Genomic DNA, 21,713 nt, shown 5'->3' with positions numbered 1-21,713 from the left:
GGGAGCTATGGCATCTTTGTACCTCATAATTATCAAGTGAAGGTTACTACCAAGAAGGATATGACCAATTCATGTTCAGCTTCCGCTTAGAGCTATTTCTTTTATATTTTGGTTCTTACGTTAAGCTGCCCATCAATCAGTTCTATTTTGCGTGTATGGATTGGTGGGTCGTTTTTGACATCTAGCCTGATTCTGAATCTGTGTGCATCTAGGTGGCTTTTGGCATCTGACTAGGTGAAGCTTTTGGCATCTAGGTGGCTTTTGCCCGCCTTCTGATCTCACATAGAAATGGAATTGGTTGAGCATATTCTGAAGAAGATGAATTTTTGCTTCTGTCATAGTTTGCTTTGAAGCTAAAATAATGTTGATTAGCAGAGATGTAGTTTTTCATTCTCTGATCTTTTCAGATTTTCTTTTCCTCCCTATAATTCAGTAAGATCTTTCCAACTGCTCTCTCTTTGATTATTCTGTATCACAGACTGTTGCTAAGTTTTGGTTAACTTCTGTCTTGCTTCTATAATTCATTTCAAGCTTCCATCTTAATTCTGTGAATTCTGTACCATATACATTTCATATTATTAATAAAGCTTGGGCAGCTTTTGCCTCCCTTATTCTCAAATAAATAAATAAATAAAAACTATGTGCGCCACAAAGTCAGAGGATGAAGTGATTGGAACGACCCCGTGCGGTGTCGGAGCTGAAAAACATTTAGGGCCAGGCTCGGGTAGAGGTGGCCCGGCCTAGATCGGCCCGTTTCTAGCCCTAGCGGTTTAGATTGCCATGGAGAAGCCTGCACAGCTCCACAACCATATACACAATTGGTTAATAAACTCCAAACAATTTTTATAACAAAACTCCAAACATATTAGTGCAGAATTTTCCGGGTAACATGACCCTTGATAGGGATATTTAGATGCTAGATTATGATTTGTAGGATTTCCAATAAATAGACATGCAGCTGTCATGATATGCTGGAGGAACCATTGCTGGTAGATTCTTCGTTCTGTTACCTTCTTGCATGTGAATGTAGGCGTCTAGTCTTACATATGTATCAGATATGGAAAATAAAGCCTCAAACTTTTATAGTGATTAGACCTATTTCTTTTTCATGCTTCAAACCTCTGGTTCATGAATGGATGAATGTTCTACCCTTTTTTTTTTGTTTTATTTTATTTCAAATTAATGACCACTTGTTTACAAGTACATCTAAGTTACTTTTCATAGGACATTAGCTTTTAAGGATGTTATTTCAAACAGTTTTTCATGCAACAGTATTTATGTATTGACCCTTGACAATGTGTATACTATAAATTTTGCCAAACGTGGCACAAATGTGAATCATCATGTAGACTTGACATAAAAAATCTAAAAGCTTGACATGAACAAGCAAATAATGCTGGGAAGAAATTCATACATTAGCATTCGTGCAATATGTCATCTCATGTCAACAAAGACAATTTGGATCCAATCAAATTCGTACATGCATCACCAAAAAAATAGAATGCGATTATTACCAATTTTTTTTAGATCAATTTTACATCACATTCATAAAAATCAATGCTATAATTCCAATATCCCTAATTCCATATCATGTGTAAAATGCATGTTGTTTTTTTTTTGGTAAATTAAATGCGTAATGTATATCGAATATATATAAAAGTATTTCCTTGAGAACCTAGTCCTCTGGCACCATGTGGACAATTACCAAATCCGTGAATCATCGTGGCCACGTAAAAACCTATTTCTCGTTTGTATACTGATATCATCACTGGTTACCCCTCCCTGAAGGGCAAGTGCAAAAGGCGCTTTACAATAATCTCTTGCATTGTTTCCTTGAAGATGCCTCCCAAAGAATCCATCCAAACATCTCATCACATTGTTTAGATGAAAATGGCTCAATGCATGAGACCTTAAGCAGTGGAATGAAATTAGATCGAGCTATTCTGAAAGCTGAGTTGATAGGTGCAACTTACTCTAGGATAATAGCAGCCTCTAATCATTTTGTGACTGCTCAGTCAAATAGTGGTACTGCATCCATGCAAAGATGCACCAATTTCCGTTGGTACTGTCCGTAGTACTCGCTAACAGCAATCAGGTCTTCATCCTCCAAATTCCTGCTAGGCAAGTGAAATTTTTGTTTCATCTCAAGAGAGGATTCCAATTGTTCATCTAATGGTCGAGATTTTGAGGCAATCTGTGCATTTATCTCATGGCAGGCAAGCAAAAACATGGCAGCTGTGTCAGGCTGCTGCGCATTTCTAAGAGCTGATAAAGCCTCAGGGAGTGCTCCAGCAGCAACATACAAAATCAGAGCTCTGTTAAGAGTGGTGCCGAACAAGTTCAGTCAATAGCAGCAAAAGGGTGAATAAAATCTTTCTAAAATATAATCTACAGAATCAAGTTACCTCCAGATGTTATGTTCATTATAAAGAACATAATCAGCCCATCTTTGCAGAACCCTGCATGGTAATACATCAAAGAAGGAAAAAATTCAAAACATAAAAGATAGATCGTTTGCAAATAAATGCCTCTGTTTTAAACAAGCGATCCCAGACACATCCATCAATTATAATTTTTATAAAGACAAATGTCAAACAACGCTACGCTATAAAGATGAGCCTCAGACAAAATGGTAACACCCGATGCTCATCTTTCAGCTGTGAGAAAGAGCGACCCTCATTTTTTTATTAAAAAAAGGATAACTAGGACAGGAAGAAGCCCAAGTGAGATAGAGTGAGGGTGGATTCTTACCCAGGTTGCTAGTATCCAACATCGAGTGACTTTACCAACTGAATCAGTTGGCACCCTCTATCTAAATAAATGCTAAAATAAACAACAAACAAGTGCAGGACAGCTGACGCCATAAAAAAATCTAAACATAAAGGTCTAACTTATAGTGAATATGTGAATAGAATTATTTGATAACTTCATCGTTAGTGAATGATCCCGATCAAGATATGGGGCATGTTAGTTTTGCTGGGTCAGCCACTAAAGTTGCATTAACATTTAAAGTTGAGATAAATGAGATAAGACACTGTTTTTTCTTTTTTACAAAATCTATATTGGTGAATATAATATTAAAAAAAAACAATATCAACCTGGTGTTGCTTTTCCATTTTTCAGCAAGCTTAAACTAGAAGTTTATATATAAGATTCATGTTATAATATCTTAAAAATTCCTGGGCAGATCAGCATTTAGGCATATTGAGGTGCATGGGTCAACACTCTAATTACTTAAGATACTGATTTAGACTCTATGATATGACGAGGCATAAATTAAAGATATGTTTAAAAATAAAATCATATGGAATTAAACTTCTTAAAGATGATTTGCCAATTCCATAAGCTATTTTATTATGATTAAAAATTTAGTAGAACTTATTTTTTTCACTTAGAATTTTCTTATCAATAAAACGATGTTAACATGATTTTAGTTTTTTTACTGAGTGGCATGATTCATATAACTATTTAGTTTTTGGTAAAGATAACTAAATTATTTTCAGAAACCTATTAATAACAAACGATGTAGCATTTTTGATAAGATACTATTTAGTGCATCCAACAATGTCTTTAATTGTTTGGTTTTTACTTTTCAGGATTTGATTATAAATTACCAAAGAGAACTGATTTATTTTCAAAAGCCTGTTAAATAAGCCAACAAACAAAAAAGTGTTGTTTGAACAGTAAGATGTTATTTAGTACATTAATTGGCATTTTAAATTATTTTTTAATCTTTTGGACAATCACTTAGAAGGCCATGCACGATTTATACTTAAATTAAGCCAAGGTTTACTACCTCATATTGCCACCAAATGATGGAATTTTCAAGGCCTGGCTCATCAAGAGTTCACTGTTCTTCACCCCCTTCTGCAACCAAGATGACCTTGAGTGATTGTTATTCAAGATTTACGATGACAAGCAATTGGATGGGTACCATGAATTTGAGAATGTTTCAAAAGATTCAGAGGTGAGAGCATATTCTGATCCATTTAAGAAACATAGAAACCATGGAATTTTGTTCCAGATTGGGTAAAAGAACTAAAAATAACATCACTAGTATTTCTTTCATCCATCACATACTTACAGGCATGGCCTTGTTTTGTTAAAAGCAAGTCCATTATCTATAAATCTAGGAAATGGGATCTCCCATGTAAAGTTCCCATTATTGGCTACATATGATGTTGAATACCCATATCTTCTCAGCAATATTTTAAGCATTGCAGACAATAGTATGTGTCTCAACATCAACATGCATCATTGAAATGATATAAGGTCTAAGATCTGTTTAAACAAAGCATGCTTCAATGCTCATTGGATGTCCATTCCTGAAAATAGTTTCAATAGGATATGGTCTTTGCAAGTTTTGTTTAACTAAATCTTTGATCTGTGTACCAGTATGTGTTAGCACATGCCAGATCTTGACACAGAATAGCAGGAAGTATTACATTTGAAGCCTAGACAACATAGCATGGCAAACAAAAATATGACAAATGTTTAGGTACGAAAGATGAGTGATGGGATAAGCCGATGTAGTACTGAATAATGAAATAGGTGCTTGGAGCAATTCTGGGACAGGAAGAATTTATCAACAGGAGTTCTCGAAGGAGAAAATTATTAGTTGGAGCCGTGGAGGTCAAGAGGGTTCATGCTTTGATCCCCACATCTGCTTTTTTTCTCATGTTAATCACCCCTCGTGTGGAACTGATTAACTTAGGCTGAAGGACATTCATGACATGACGTGTTGGAAGAGTGGTCTTACATAACCTTGAGAGCTCGGTCTCAATGTGTTTACAAGAACTACATTTCTCTAAATTTATAAAATGTATCCACCATCTTCAAACAGTAAAACAATCTATGTCTGAAATACTTTCCTATGTGTAAATTTAATCTGTAGGATATCTAAAGCATGGTTGTCTTCTTCTGCCATATACCTAGTGCTAACACAATAAGCATATCAATGCAGATCCTAAGTGAGCAAGTACGATACTCGATACTTCAAAACTTTCTCAGAATTGCTTCAACCTAGCCTAGACCAATGCTTGCTCTTAATTCAACTGCAAACTCCCACAATATCATATAATAAGTAACCCAACTGATACAGAGGATATTGAACTGTCAACAGATTTTTTTGTAAGAAAAAAAAAATGCAAGAATATAATACGGAAACTAGATTATTACTTCAGATAAGATATGAGAATTTAGGGCACCTTGCATAATCAGATCCATGCAAATGAGTTGCAGCTAAAGTTGCAGCATCTGTCCACCACCCAGCATCTTGTAGCTGCAATATTAGGAGATCAGTTTCATTGAAATTCTAGAAAAAAGTTCAATTAGTTTGATGTAAGAGATTTTAAGTTTTTTAAGAGAATTTTGTATGAAGAAAGACGACATGAGAGTCCATGTATAGCAGGCCCTACTCACTGAGATAGCATTAAGAAGATGGTTCGAGGCTTTGAGCTCAAAAGCCCAAATCATTTATAGAATCAGATGAGCTGTATCTAATTGTTCTAAAACTATATATATTTTATACATTAGTACTTGAATGATGGCAGTCCTAATGTCAAGTTCATACCTTAATGCAAATTTAAGTTGGAAATTTCACTTTCATAGTGTTGCCCAGTAGATACAACCCAAGAGGGGGGGTGAATTGGGTCTTTTAAAACTTTTAAGCTACTTCTAGCACTTTTTGATTAATTATGCTAAGTTGTATATATGCGCAGTGAAGTTAAACTTAGCGACAGTTTGATGTATAGAATGTGACTTGATTGAGTATGCTTGCAACTAAAGAATTCGCGGATAATAGTTAAGCAAGCAATTTATCTAAGTGAGTAAGTGTGTGAGTTAGATAATGACAAAAAGCATTACAAACACAGCAAACATATAGTGGTTCGGTGCACCCCAGCACCTACATCCACTCCCCAAGACTTCTTGGGAATTTCACTATAATCCTACAGATTACAGTCGGTTGTTTTACAAGCTCACAACCCAACTTGTTGTTTTGCGAGATCACAACGAACTCGGTCGGTTTTCCCAGGCTCACCGACTAGAACCAACCCCGATTGTTTTCCCGGGCTCACAATCAAACCCTTTCACGTTGGTTTTACCCTCGGCTCACCAACAAACCTATCTCCGTTGGTTTTCCCTTCGGCTCACCAACAAACCTTACACCGTTGGTTTTCCCTTTGGCTCACCAACAAACCTTAACCCCTTGATTCAATCCCGTGATTGAATCAAGTTACAAGATAATAAAACAAAGTTTAAAACAAATCAAAGCTTCTTAAACAAGCAAATATAACAATATAAACAAACAGAGTAAAGAGAAGCCCTCAAACGAGTTTTGAAGATGGAGGAGCTCGACTTCTTCTTTACTTGACCCTCTTCTGATTTGGCACGAAGTAGAGGATCACCGAGGCAGCACACTGATGGAGAGGAAGCTTTGGGATTCACTTGGAAGCTCTTCTTCTCTCTATTTCTCTTTGGATGGCCCTTTTTGTGCTTATGGGAGATTTTCCTTGTAATCTCTTTCCTAAATGTTTTCTCCCACTTCCATCCGTTCTCTCCTAGCTCTCTTCTTGTTTTTATAGCTTTTGATAACGTGGAAACAAGAATATAGCCGTTAGAGCCAAAAATAGAGCCGTTGGAACCAGTCTGCAGCTCCTGACAATATGACCGTTGGGTTTGGAGTCGACTCGCGCGATCAGGAGTCGGCTCGGCTGTAGCAGGAGTCGACTCGAGCTTTTCCGGAGTCGACTCGGCAACTGTTCCAAGTTTGAATTAAAGTTGCCGTCTTGACTGGGAGTCGACTCGACTTAACCCGGAGTCGACTCGCCAACTTCTGGCGCTGACCTGGCAATTTTGGAGTCGGCTCATCCTCTGTAGTCCGTGGATCCAAATTTGAATTTTGTCCACTCGAGTCGACTCGACTGTCCTGGGAGTCGACTCGAATCTCAGAGCCCGAACTCCCGATTCTCTGTCTTTTGGCTCATCCAGTCTTGGAGTCGACTCGAACTTCCTTGGAGTCGACTCGGCTCTCAGTTTCCGAAAGTTGGTCTTCTGCCATCTTAGTGTAGCGCTGCCTTGGAGTCGACTCGAGCTGTCTGGGAGTCGACTCGAATCTCAGAGTCGGAAAACTGATCCTCTGTATTTTGGAGCCGCGCTGCCTTGGAGTCGACTCGACTTGTCTTGGAGTCGACTCGCCTCTCAGAGACGAAAATACCGTCTTCTGTCTTGGGGTTGCGCTGTCTTTGGAGTCGACTCGGACTTTGTGGGAGTCGACTCGAATCTCAGTGTCCAAAAACTGCTTCTCTGAGTTTTCCCTTGTGTACCACTGAGAGTCGACTCTCGCTTTCTTTGGAGTCGACCCGACAACCATTGGAGTCGACTCGCATTCCTCAGGAGTCGACTCGAATCTCAGGGTCGAAAATCCCTCTCTGACTTTTCTGCCTTTTACACCCTGGAGTCGACTCGTTCTACTCTCGAGTTGACTCGCCAAGCATTGGAGTCGACTCGAATTCCTCAGGAGTCGACTCGAAGACTATTCTTTTAAATTTTCCTTGAATTTGCTCCTCCAATTTGAATCTTTTGAACTTGAGACTTGGGCCAATAACTTGTAGCTTTCTTCCAACTTTTCTTGAGTGCTTTTAGAGGCCTTCTTGTGTTCTTCCAACTTGCTATGTTCCTTGCAACATAAATATCTTTCTCCTTGCAACATAAACATTAGTATCTATACTTCAAGGTTTTGTGATCATCAAAATCAATCTATGAATCAATCTTTGGGTCATCAATCTCCCCCTTTTTGATGATGACAAAACTTGGAGTATATGCAATATAAAAGATATTGTTTTCTAGAAGTAATACATAGCTAAGTTGCATGAAGTAGAAAACATATATATTTGAAACATACTTCATGATACTGCTTTAGATTCAATCAGCTTAACACAATCAATTTAAGCTGATTTGTACTCAATACAAAAAGCATTATAAGCATATACTTAAATATTTCTCCCCCTTTTTGACAACATCAAAAAAAATAGGGAAACATTAAGCACAAATATTTCTTTTCCTTATTGTACTCTGATTTGAATGTTGAATTATTGCAAGAATATGAATCATATAACTCAAGGCAATAATATTGGAATCAGATTAGTGAGCACAGATCAGAGCCAATTAAGATAATTTCAGAGCAGAACACATTGAATGTGATTTCAAGAAGTTTTCTAATTTGATACCACAGATAGTTTTCTAATCAAGTGTGGGTGGAATCTCTCTTAGGTTAATTCAAGAAGTACCACAAATGATATTCAATGAAAAGCACGAATGGAAGTCTAACATCTCTTCAATAATAAGTATGAAAGCTTGTTCATTTAAGATCTTTTGCCCAATCTATTAAGTGTTTTATCAACAGGAGAGCAATTTAATTAATTTTCAGAGTAACAGGTCAAAACCTATATATGTAAAAGACACATCATCATGTTGGATCATTAAGTCTTAATAACTTCAAAGTTCTTTAATGATAATAAGATCATTGGGGCACAAACACCAAAATATGAAATCATGCAACATGATTTCTTTAGAGACTTTCTTTTATCTCTGTAGAAAGTAAGCACAATTTGATACATAACAATATGAATTGGCACACAATTTAAGTTCTAAAGTTCAAGTCAATTACACGTTATTCTCCCCCTTTTTCATTAAGTTAGAGGCTCTCAAGATTTGTAATTTGGTTCATGAGTGATGCATAAGATATACTAACCAAATAACACGCCTCAAGGTGTATCATAAAGATTTTCAGATTTAAATTTCAGATGATACATATTGGAGAGTATTAGGATCACTTTTCATTTAGTATTCTTTCCCTCTCCTATAGATTCATGTAATTAAGTTCCATAAGACCTCTCCTTCTGAAATTTTCTTTCTCCCCCTCAATTGATCATTCCATTTAAGAGTTTAGAATCCTAAGATAATGTTCAACAAAATTGTCAATCTCAAAAATATATTTTCTATAAGTTTCAGCTTATTTTCATAAGACTCAAGGTTTGAGATAAGACAACCTTTATAGAACTCATCTCAAGGTAATTAAAGCATGTCTTGCAATATAAGGAGGTTCATCAAAATCAATCCATAAAGTTCAAAGCATGCATCAAAATAAAGTGTCTTTGGGATAGGATACTGAATATCTAAAGCTCCCCCTCAAAAGATGCATTCTTCTTTAATCATTTTAAATTGTTGAATTTCAGATTATAGTGATAAACGTGAATAACACTGAAATTCTATGACATCGAGAATGTAGAGTAATCTAGTATTATTCAAAATTTGTAGCAATTACTCTTTCTAATCCTTTAAGAACAAGGTATGCTTCCTCTTCAACTTTGAGAAAATGTACTGAAATATTAATCAAAAATGATTCATTTGAAGCTCAGTTTCTTTCAAAACCATTTACATTTTCTTTCTTTTAGACTCATTTGAGTGAGGTGAAATATTTCTAGGCTTTAAGATCATTCACTATATTAATGGAAGTCTTTTATAATGTAGGAGGGAAAAACATATAGATGATCATTGAGGTATATATTTTATAAACTTCAATTTCTTAATCACAGTTTTTCAGCTATGTACACATGAAGCTCAATAAAATTTTAAATATTAAAATAAAGTCATATATTTAAAAATATTTGCTTGTAATCAAGATCATTGAAAGACACACCATTTAGACCAATATGAGTACACTTTGAAGATAAGAAATGATATGTTTCGGAAGTGTATCGGAGCGATCAAAATAAATTCTGTTTTTCTTACATTAACATTTTATTTAGTAATCATATGGAGTTTAAACTTTTATACAAAATCATATTCTGAATTTCATAAAGATTTTCAATAGAGGCTTTTTAAGTCATAGTTTGAGATATGTATCTTTCACATTGTGGCTCATCTTAAATTATTACAAAATAAGGATATTTTAACAAGTATTAGAACATTATGTATCAAAGTTAGGCAATTAGAAAGATAGATCAAAATCAATTTATTTTTCCTAAATAGAGATACTCTTCTCTTCTCCTTTCTACAATTTTATTCGACTTTCAGATTTTAGAGATGATTATGAATGACAAATCTGAAATTTCTTTTCAATAGAACCAAACAAAAGATGTTATGTAGCAATTCAAACATTCAAACAAATTGTCCAAGGATGAAGCATTACAAAACATTGAGAATCAATAAATCAAGACATCATACCATATGCAAAATATACCATGTGTTAAGTCATGCATTAAAATACTAAGTACAAGAATGTCAAGGATCAAAATCAATTCTTTTCAAATAAACTCCCCCTATTTATATATAATCTTGCACTGAGTTCATCCTTAAAGTATGTTTTCAAGTGTTTAAAAAATTGACTTGATTCTTCTTATATACTTTTATTAACTTTGTCTTTCATTTTTACTTTCTTATGCTCTATACTCTATTTGCTCCCTATCCGGTGGAGTTGGGAAGGGGCACGAGGTACTACCACTAGCCTCCCTCTTGTGCCGTCCCTAATATGCCCTACACCGAATAGTTGGGTCAAATAGTGCCGGGTACTACCACTAGCCTCCCCATTGGCACCATCCCTATGATAAGCAATATAGAAAGGTTAAACTATTTACTTTAAACTCTCCCTCTATTTAAGTGTAATTCATTACGGATTTTATCCTTCCAAAAGAATGCTCACACAAGTGCTGAATATATTATGCTTGTTTTGCTTTTTCTTAAGATTGGAGTATTTGCCTTTACTTAGATTTTACTTCTCTTGAATAATATCCATTATCTTTTCTTTATCTCTCTTTCTCTTTGTTATTCTCAAGTAATTTACTTGAAAGAGCAGAATAAAGAAATAATCAAATGTATCATATAGAGGTATATCATGCAAACAACATTTTCATTATGCTCAAGAATTCATAGCTTCTCACAAGTCATTTTAAATCAAAAATTTTAAGCATAAACTTGTGTAGTTCATGGTTATGACATAGGCAAAGATATATTTTAGTTTGGGCAAACCATGAAACAATTTCTAAAAGCATAAGTCAATCAATACATATATATAGACATGATATCAAGGAATTAATAATTAAAGATTTTAACCATGCCATACTAAGATTTAAGTTATTGACTTTGCTCAATTAATTTATGAGAGAGGTATCTAGAATTACCAATCCATTCTGCATTCTTCAGTCAAATACCTACTAGATTTCTTATGTATGAACTTTTGGCTGAAGAAGGTCCTCTCTCTTGTTTGCATGAGAATGTTTATTGTATCTTACGTGGAGATATCCTTCAAGTTGAAATCTCTCATTTTCTTGCTCAAGGATCCTGCAAGCTCCTTTTCTTCCTTGAAAGAAAGTTATTAGTTTCTTCAAGATACAAAACATTCATCCACCATATTTTTAACTAGATGACTCGATATAAGATATGATACTAGTTGAATGTTGAGTCACTTTACTCAAGAGATTCCCTAAGTATAAGCAAGCACATATCACTTGAACTAAAGAGATGGTTTCATTAACCAATATGGTTCAAGTACAAGCATGTGAGACAATAGAATGATTTATCAAGATCAAATCAATTTCTTATTTTCAACATCAATTTAGCTTAGATTCTATTTGCTTAAGATAATTGTCAATAAGGCATGCTAGCTAAGTTTTGATCAAATTGCCTTAAACAATTGTTTCTATCAAAATTCAGATTATGATTCATTTGTTATCAATAAATTATGATTCATTAGAGTTAGATTGAAGTCTTGCACAAGGGCACATAATGATCACACAATCTGGTCTATTAGGTATATGATAAAATAATTATTCTATCATGCTTTGATGCTTGTTCCAAATCACATATTGCTTTATCATATATGTAATGTGTAATCTTTAAATATGGTGGTTATTTTACATAGATCTCCTTTTTTTTAATGAAATAACCACATAGGAGTGAATTCTACACATTCATTTGACAGATTATAAAGCTCATGAAGCAAACAAATAATAATGGTGATCTTTACTTCTAATCATGCAAAAATCTTATCAAGATCTATCTTTTCTTGATTTAGTCTTTTAGTAGTTATCAATTTTTCTTCATTAAGTGCATATCTGAAAAATCCAATTTTGGTTCTAATTATTAACAAGTTTTTCAGATTGTTATATATAAAAGATTAACCATATACATATATAATTTGTTTTTAGTATTTTGATAATAAATCATTAGTCTCATAAAGAATAAAATGAATTGATACCTCTACAACTAGAATTTTTCATGAATGTTCTATATGCATTGCTTGATGAATGATATCCAAGGATAGAAGTATCTTTATCAGATTTGGCATTATTTTCATAAGAGCATATCAAGCATAACATGTACGACTGAAAAATATGAAAGATATGCAATGGTTCATTTTCCATTTTTCAGAAGATCAAAATTTTCATCAAAAATAGATCTAATAGAAATCATATGTATGACAAGCAGTGATGATAGTCTTTTAAAAAATTATTTGAGTAGATGACTATCATACATAATTGTCTTTTTCATTTCTTCAAGAATTCTATTAACCCTATTTTACTTATGATGTCCTTGGAGCTGAAATAATTGAATTTAATATTATTTTCTGTATAACCTTAATCAGGATTTTGGTTTTCAACACTGTGCCATGATCTTCACAGTTTGGAAACCTTTTTCATTTGAAACGCTTTTACAAGATTCAGTAAATACAGAAAAATACTTCAGTTTTATTTTCCAAGAACAAATCCAATGTAAGCTTTTGAAAACTTAGTGATGGAAACAACATCTTTAGATTTAGAAATGATTTTTGTTTGTTTCCTTAGTTAGCATGCATAGCAAAACTTTGACCTTTAAGTAGATAATCTAAGTAAGCCTATGGCAAGGTCTTTTGAGATTAAGTACATACTAGCATGAGTTGATTCTATGTGCCAAGGATGGTTTCTTTAATCTTGGTATTCATAGTGCATATATTCAAAAGCATACCAAGTACACATTATCATATCTATGATCAATAAACAATAATGCCATGGATAAAAACTCTCAATCAAGCATATAGAGAATTCATAGAATTAATCTTAATAATGATTAATCATTTAGCAACTTTATCCAAGGGTGAGTAAAGTATCCTATAAAATGAAGTGATTTGATTATATTTCCAAAAGTAGTTTCTATATCACAAAATTGATCAATACTAGCAATTCATACTAAAGCAAAAATAATGATGAGATGCAAGGATTACTGATTTCATTATTATTATTATTTAAAATTACTTTTCATAAGTATATTTTAAGTTTCAATGTGTCTAGAATACCCATTTGTATGAATCTATTTGTTTCATGGGTATCTTGGCACATCTATGTCTACATCCTCATATTTTCATTTTGGGTACCCAAGCTTGCTTGGATCCTTGAGAGTTAGGACATATAGTTCCTTTTGGAACCCAAATTTGTTTAATTGTAATAACTTTACTACTTGATTTAATTATGTTAGAACGATAGGTAAAGTTGTTATGCCCATTCTTTTCATGTTTGAAATAAGTTATCTTATTTAATGGATTGCTTGGTGAATTGATAACCTTTTTCTTTAGGGATTCATTGCTAAGTGAAGGAGTTAAGCCAAATTTTGATTTATCAAAATCTGTATGTTGGCTTTCAAACATCATTTTTAATCTTGCTGAACTTACAGTAAATTTGTTAATAAAAGACTTCAATTGGTTAATTTCTTTACTTAAGTTTTGATTTTCTTTAATTAAATTTTGATTTTTCTGAATTAATTGTTCTGAATTTAACCTTAAAATTTTATTTTCAGAATTTAGTTTATCTTGTATTTCATTATTAGAATTTCTTTCTTTTGAAATTTTCAGATTTAGTTTCTTAAGATTTTTATTCTTCACAGCTAATTTTCTACATTCACCATACAAATCATGAAAAGTATTTAATAATTCATCATAAGATAATTCTTCTTGAAAATCATTTGAGGTAAGAGTAGATTCAGATTTTACCTTGTCTTCTTGTGCCATAAAGCACGAGTTAGTTACCTCTTGTAGTTCCTTGGAGCTAATATCATCATTGTTGCTCCTAACTTTTAATTTCTTGCTTGACTCTTTCTTGGTCAAGGCTTTCTTCCTTTTTATCTCTTTCTTCCTTTCTTCTAGCTTCCTCTTCTTCTTTGTCTTTAGGAAGCTTTTGAATCTTTCTTCCTGATTTAGAGTGTTTCCTGCATGCTCAATGTTAGTCTTGCAATTATCCTCAAGTAAACTAACATGGGGTTCTTCGAAAATATCATAAGTTGCTTCAAGAGTATCCCATATTTGTTTGGCAGATGAACATATATAAATTTGGTTGAAAATATTTTTATTAAATGCACAGTAGAGAAGGTTCATAGCCTTAGCATTTAGTTCAGCCAAATTTTTATCGAACATACTTTCAATTAATTTCGTGGGTGTGTGTAGGCCATTTGTTATGACATTCCATAACTCATAGTTTTGTGATTGAGTAAAGATTTTCATTCTAGCTTTCCATTGAATATAGTTAGATCCATCAAACAGTGGAGGTCTGTTTGTGGAAAGTCCCTCAGCAAGTAATACGTTATGTGGGGTTGTCATGATCTTTGGCTCTAGTCGGTTAAGACTACAAATAATATTTGAGCACCTGCTCTGATACCACTTGTTGCCCAGTAGATACAACCCAAGAGGGGGGGTGAATTGGGTCTTTTAAAACTTTTAAGCTACTTCTAGCACTTTTTGATTAATTATGCTAAGTTGTATATATGCGCAGTGAAAGTTAAACTTAGCGACAGTTTGATGTATAGAATGTGACTTGATTGAGTATGCTTGCAACTAAAGAATTCGCGGATAATAGTTAAGCAAGCAATTTATCTAAGTGAGTAAGTGTGTGAGTTAGATAATGACAAAAAGCATTACAAACACAGCAAACATATAGTGGTTCGGTGCACCCCAGCACCTACATCCACTCCCCAAGACTTCTTGGGAATTTCACTATAATCCTACAGATTACAGTCGGTTGTTTTACAAGCTCACAACCCAACTTGTTGTTTTGCGAGATCACAACGAACTCGGTCGGTTTTCCCAGGCTCACCGACTAGAACCAACCCCGATTGTTTTCCCGGGCTCACAATCAAACCCTTTCACGTTGGTTTTACCCTCGGCTCACCAACAAACCTATCTCCGTTGGTTTTCCCTTCGGCTCACCAACAAACCTTACACCGTTGGTTTTCCCTTTGGCTCACCAACAAACCTTAACCCCTTGATTCAATCCCGTGATTGAATCAAGTTACAAGATAATAAAACAAAGTTTAAAACAAATCAAAGCTTCTTAAACAAGCAAATATAACAATATAAACAAACAGAGTAAAGAGAAGCCCTCAAACGAGTTTTGAAGATGGAGGAGCTCGACTTCTTCTTTACTTGACCCTCTTCTGATTTGGCACGAAGTAGAGGATCACCGAGGCAGCACACTGATGGAGAGGAAGCTTTGGGATTCACTTGGAAGCTCTTCTTCTCTCTATTTCTCTTTGGATGGCCCTTTTTGTGCTTATGGGAGATTTTCCTTGTAATCTCTTTCCTAAATGTTTTCTCCCACTTCCATCCGTTCTCTCCTAGCTCTCTTCTTGTTTTTATAGCTTTTGATAACGTGGAAACAAGAATATAGCCGTTAGAGCCAAAAATAGAGCCGTTGGAACCAGTCTGCAGCTCCTGACAATATGACCGTTGGGTTTGGAGTCGACTCGCGCGATCAGGAGTCGGCTCGGCTGTAGCAGGAGTCGACTCGAGCTTTTCCGGAGTCGACTCGGCAACTGTTCCAAGTTTGAATTAAAGTTGCCGTCTTGACTGGGAGTCGACTCGACTTAACCCGGAGTCGACTCGCCAACTTCTGGCGCTGACCTGGCAATTTTGGAGTCGGCTCATCCTCTGTAGTCCGTGGATCCAAATTTGAATTTTGTCCACTCGAGTCGACTCGACTGTCCTGGGAGTCGACTCGAATCTCAGAGCCCGAACTCCCGATTCTCTGTCTTTTGGCTCATCCAGTCTTGGAGTCGACTCGAACTTCCTTGGAGTCGACTCGGCTCTCAGTTTCCGAAAGTTGGTCTTCTGCCATCTTAGTGTAGCGCTGCCTTGGAGTCGACTCGAGCTGTCTGGGAGTCGACTCGAATCTCAGAGTCGGAAAACTGATCCTCTGTATTTTGGAGCCGCGCTGCCTTGGAGTCGACTCGACTTGTCTTGGAGTCGACTCGCCTCTCAGAGACGAAAATACCGTCTTCTGTCTTGGGGTTGCGCTGTCTTTGGAGTCGACTCGGACTTTGTGGGAGTCGACTCGAATCTCAGTGTCCAAAAACTGCTTCTCTGAGTTTTCCCTTGTGTACCACTGAGAGTCGACTCTCGCTTTCTTTGGAGTCGACCCGACAACCATTGGAGTCGACTCGCATTCCTCAGGAGTCGACTCGAATCTCAGGGTCGAAAATCCCTCTCTGACTTTTCTGCCTTTTACACCCTGGAGTCGACTCGTTCTACTCTCGAGTTGACTCGCCAAGCATTGGAGTCGACTCGAATTCCTCAGGAGTCGACTCGAAGACTATTCTTTTAAATTTTCCTTGAATTTGCTCCTCCAATTTGAATCTTTTGAACTTGAGACTTGGGCCAATAACTTGTAGCTTTCTTCCAACTTTTCTTGAGTGCTTTTAGAGGCCTTCTTGTGTTCTTCCAACTTGCTATGTTCCTTGCAACATAAATATCTTTCTCCTTGCAACATAAACATTAGTATCTATACTTCAAGGTTTTGTGATCATCAAAATCAATCTATGAATCAATCTTTGGGTCATCACATAGGTATCTATATATAATTATAAATTTACCCAGTTAGACTTATCAAACAGTCGATAAAGGATCATATCTCAAATATTTTTCAGTCACATTACATAGTTGCTAAGGAGGGTGGGCTTCGGCACAATTGTAGGGTTGATCTATTGTAACCTGGGTGTTATGGGTTCAAAACACGGAAACAACCTCTTTGTATATGAGAGTAAAGCTGCATACATCTAATCCTCACCAAACCCCATAGTGGGAAGAGTCTCTTGTACTAGAACACCCTTTACACTATATTGTTTCTATGCCACCCTTATTTCCTTAACTACAGATCTACCATGACTAATATGATTATTTTTTAAAAAATAAAATAGCATGAAATGTCTATTGTTTGACACACATCATAAGTAAAAATATAGTATGACGTCTGTGTTTTGTTCAGTACATATTATATGAATTAGTATGCGGCTCATTAGGTAGAACTTATGCATGGTTTATGAAAGGCACAACTATAAGGTTGCTCCATCGTGACTTCGTTGTTATTGGTTCGAAACATGAAAACAACCTCTTCTCACATAGGGTAATGCTGCATACATATGACCCTCTCCAGACCTAGCAGTGGCAAAAGCCTCATGCATTGGGCCGCCTTTTTCTTTTATGTAAGGTATATTAATTCACCAACCACTTTGGTTTCTTGCTGATGGGGCATATCTCTATGTAACTCCACAAATTTGGCCTAACAGACTAGATGGCACATTTAATGCAACATTTTTTGTGCCTTTTTTATGTATGGTATATGAGTTCACCAACCACTTTGGTTTCTTGGTGACGGCATATCTCTACGTAACTCGACGAATTTCGCCTAATATACTAGATGGCACATTTAGTGCAACATTTTTTTTATGAGGAAGTTGGGCATATCACAATTGTCATTCAACGCAACAACGAAATCCTTATATCAAGGCATATAATATGATATAAACCCCCACCTTGAAAAATAATTTAAGCTTATGAATGAACCCCTAGTTTTAAATAGATGATTGTTTGCATGAAATCCATTATCCTTAGCAGCTGCTAACTGCAATAAGTGACAAGCTCATTGCTCCATTCAGTTTTATATTGACTTTGGTGGACAACCATTAAAACTGCAAATTCAAGTATGAACACCTCAAGTTCAAAGTATGGAAGGTGTACTGATGTTAACACCAATTTGCATATATGAATTATATACTTCATCAACAATTGTAATGACATAACAAGATCCACTGGACTTATACTTTGTAAAGAAGAACAGCCAACTAAAGCAACACAACTGGGAAAGCTGCTACTCTGACTCTTTAACTGCAACCGTATCATGCCCAATTTAACAACACAATAATTCCAAAAATACTCAGGATTCTCAATACTTAAAAACCCATTAAAGTTGAAACTCATAAGTTTGAATATAGACTTTTTTTTATTTGCCCAAGTGCTATAGCTTGTAAATTCATGTATTTAACTGTAAATCCTATCTTTCTCCTATCTTTGAGGATACATCCAAAGCATCAAGGTAATGTCTGCTGCCAACAGAGAACAATATTTTTTGCATGCTACCCAGTATTACAAAATACATTCATATGCATAGCAAGTGCTTAATGTATAATAAGTATTAAAAAACAATTTCCTATTAGTAAGCAAGCGAAATTCCAGAAAAGTGCGACTTTGCACAGGTAAAGTTGCATACTTGATAAGGTCACCTAACCTGAGAACAGGCTTCCTGATACCTTCCAACAGCACAAAGAAGATGAGTCCCTGAAAGCGATTTGTCCGTCCTCACCATATTGGCTGCAATGACCTATATAACAACATGGTTATAAAAAAAAATCAATATGGTAAGGTAAACATAGAAATATTTGATGATAGTATAGCTTCAAACGTAGGGTTATAAATGAGCCAAAACATGAGCTAGCCAAGCATGGCTCTAGCTCGGCTTGTTTTACATTCGAGTCAAGCTTGAGCAAGCTCATTAAACTCCAAGCCAAACTTGAGCTGACATGAATAGCTCATTTAAAATTTTGGTGAGAGCTCGGATCTTTCAATGCTATCATTTATATAGTTTCGACTAATTTTTTATTCTATTTTAATTTATTTATTTACATTTCACCCTTTTATGAATTATATTAATTTATAATAAAATAAATACAAAAATATTTTTATATTAATAACAGCTATAGATATAGCTAATATATGTCAATTAAATTTCGTACATATTTAAATTTTAAGCTAAATCAAGCTGAGCTCGAGCTAGCGAAGCTTGGCTCACTTGCTAACTGTGCGAGCCGAACAAGAGATAGCTCACAAATCGCTTGCTCATCTGCCAGCATTACTCAAAAGACCCAAACTGGTCTAATTAATCTACAAGGTCTTCCAAAACAGACCCCAATTAGATGTGAAAAGATTTCTTTCTTAAGGTTATTGTAACCAAGATCTGAATAATAATAGTAATGGTAATAGTAGTGGAAAGGGTAATGTAGTAATAGCAGCAGCAGCAGCAGTTGTGAAATGGAAGGTAGATTATTCACCTTCACAGCAAGTTCATGCAATGACCTCGACACAGCAGATGACAAAGCCACTGCTCGTAAGGCATTGGGATAAAACTGAGATCCTTCTGGAGGGGTGGAGAGTAGCAAAGACACTGCAGCCTCCAAGTCTCCCAACAGAGACAAGCCTGATTTACAGATTAAATCATCAAAATGTACATCTAGTCAACCTGTAAAACCATATCCAATTGAAAAGGTACCCAAGACCCTTCTCTCAATACAAACAAGAAATCATCAACAGAATACATATATCTGTTCCCATGATCACCAGGCAGCATAAGCAAACACCTAAGTTGACGAAAGTTAGAATATAAAACATGTGATCACACCATGCAATGAGTTGGCTATACTATTCCCACACTACCAGGTCTTTTTTTTTATTTTGCAGGAATTTGGGTTGGGGCGTGGGGAGGGTGATCAATATTTGGCTTTCAATATTTTATATACCCTCTATATACATGTAAACAAACAATTAATTAGATAAAAGAGGTCTTAAGATGTTATTTGATTGTACTATTTGCTGCCACTTTCATAATGCTGTGATTCAAAAGAAAATGATGGTTACATGATTACAGAGAAGGACAAGAAATATTCTCTACATGTACAGAGAGACTGAGGGAGGATTTATGATAAGAAATACACCATACAAACAGGGACCTTGTGAAAGATTCAGAAACTACTCACTCATGTACACGCTTCTGAATTGCTTCTTCTCCATCCAATTTTTCATGCCAAGGAATTCGCTCATTTGCATTCCCCTGCAATTCCTCTGGCTTGAAGGCCATGAAATTAAGTTGCCCACAGTTCTGCAACCCATATAATTTTTCTTTTCAAGTAAGGAATAAAATTGGAAGCACATGCATATATGTATGCATGCATGCATGCAGGCGTGCGTATGCATGTATATACGCATGCACACATGCAATCTATGAATGTATGTAACTAAACTTTTCAACTGCACGACTCCCTTGGCTCTTTCTAATCATTGCAATTATCAGATGAGTAAGCATTTAGAAACAGTAGCAACGAGTGTGGCATGATAGATAAATTATAACAAAGATTAACAAACAAGGAGGTCCTTAATTGTTATGTAATTTGTGTTATCACCATATCTTTTGTTGCCCTTCCTGGAACAGATCTTTCTCGAGATGCTATCCTGTTTAGTATAGTGAGACTTTCAGCTTCTGATACTGATGATTTAGAAACCTCCTGCAGAGATCTGTTTTCTGATTTATCCACTGAATGACAAAGAGCTTGAGGCAGTTGTAACCAGAAAAGGGCTTCTGAAAATTCACCAAATACTGCAGCAGCAAAGGCAAATCTTGCTGCAGAACCTTTATTTGAAACAGAAGAATACAGTCTAGCCCTTTCATCATCAAGTATGCATCCTTCCTCCCGGAAAGAAAAGGTGAAAGCATATGTATCAATCCAGGTTGAACTTATAATTTTAGGAAAACTATATCAAGAAGAAAGAAAGATAGGATACCCTCTTTCCGATATGGTTCTAAAACCTTTAGAAGTAATTCAGGCACCACAGAATCCCCAACTGCAGGAAGGGTTGAATCGATCATGTAGTTGCGAAGGTCTTGAACTGATGTTGGACAGGTTTCAGGAGTCTGACAAGATAACGTATCGGCAGTTGTACTGCTCTTACTGAACCAAGAGGATTTTACACCCAGTTGCAAGATCATTCGCAGTGCCTGTAGAGAGGACCTATGATGTAAGTTGTCAATCCGCAAGTACTGTATATCTTTAAAATGTAAATCAGTAAAAAGTGTAAATACACGTGCAACCTGACATGAACTGTGGTCTTCAATGAAAGCACATCATGCGCACAATACCTGACCTTAACAGAGACTAATAAAATTTCAATTGCAACTAACCTATTACTAATGGATAAAATTGGTGCACTCCATCTCATCCAGCATAAGTAGATCAAATACCATACAGTATAGTGTTTGCAAATGTTGCATATTCCTTACCAGGGCATGTGCTGTGGGAAGTAGTATGGGTAAGCATAATGGCATTGGCCGGAATCTCTCTTTCAAGACCCTTGGCTTGAAGCTTGAATTGTTCTTGGCATCATTGCTGAATATCATAATGATAAAAATGCATAAACAAATGTCAAGCAAATCTTGAAGCACCATATTTATGTAAGAAAAAAAGCATCAGAAAAACAGCGAAAGTGAAACCACCAGCAGATAATGCAATAAAGAAAAGCTATATTATATGTTGTTGGCTATGTGGTACAAAACTTTCAAGATCGACATAATGGAAAATACAGCATAGAAAAA

The 21,713-nt window shown here is 35.5% G+C and overlaps 1 pseudogene; it reads right to left on the bottom strand.

The window, feature by feature from the left end:
• Positions 1–1,391: 1,391 nt before the first annotated feature.
• Positions 1,392–21,619, bottom strand: LOC120108378 (annotated as a pseudogene).
• Positions 21,620–21,713: the final 94 nt, after the last annotated feature.

This window comes from Phoenix dactylifera, unplaced genomic scaffold (genome assembly GCF_009389715.1).
Source record: "Phoenix dactylifera cultivar Barhee BC4 unplaced genomic scaffold, palm_55x_up_171113_PBpolish2nd_filt_p 001302F, whole genome shotgun sequence".
Taxonomy (NCBI): domain Eukaryota; kingdom Viridiplantae; phylum Streptophyta; class Magnoliopsida; order Arecales; family Arecaceae; genus Phoenix; species Phoenix dactylifera.
The sequence above is the reverse complement of the archived record's forward strand: the minus strand, read 5'-3'. Positions and strand labels throughout refer to the sequence as shown.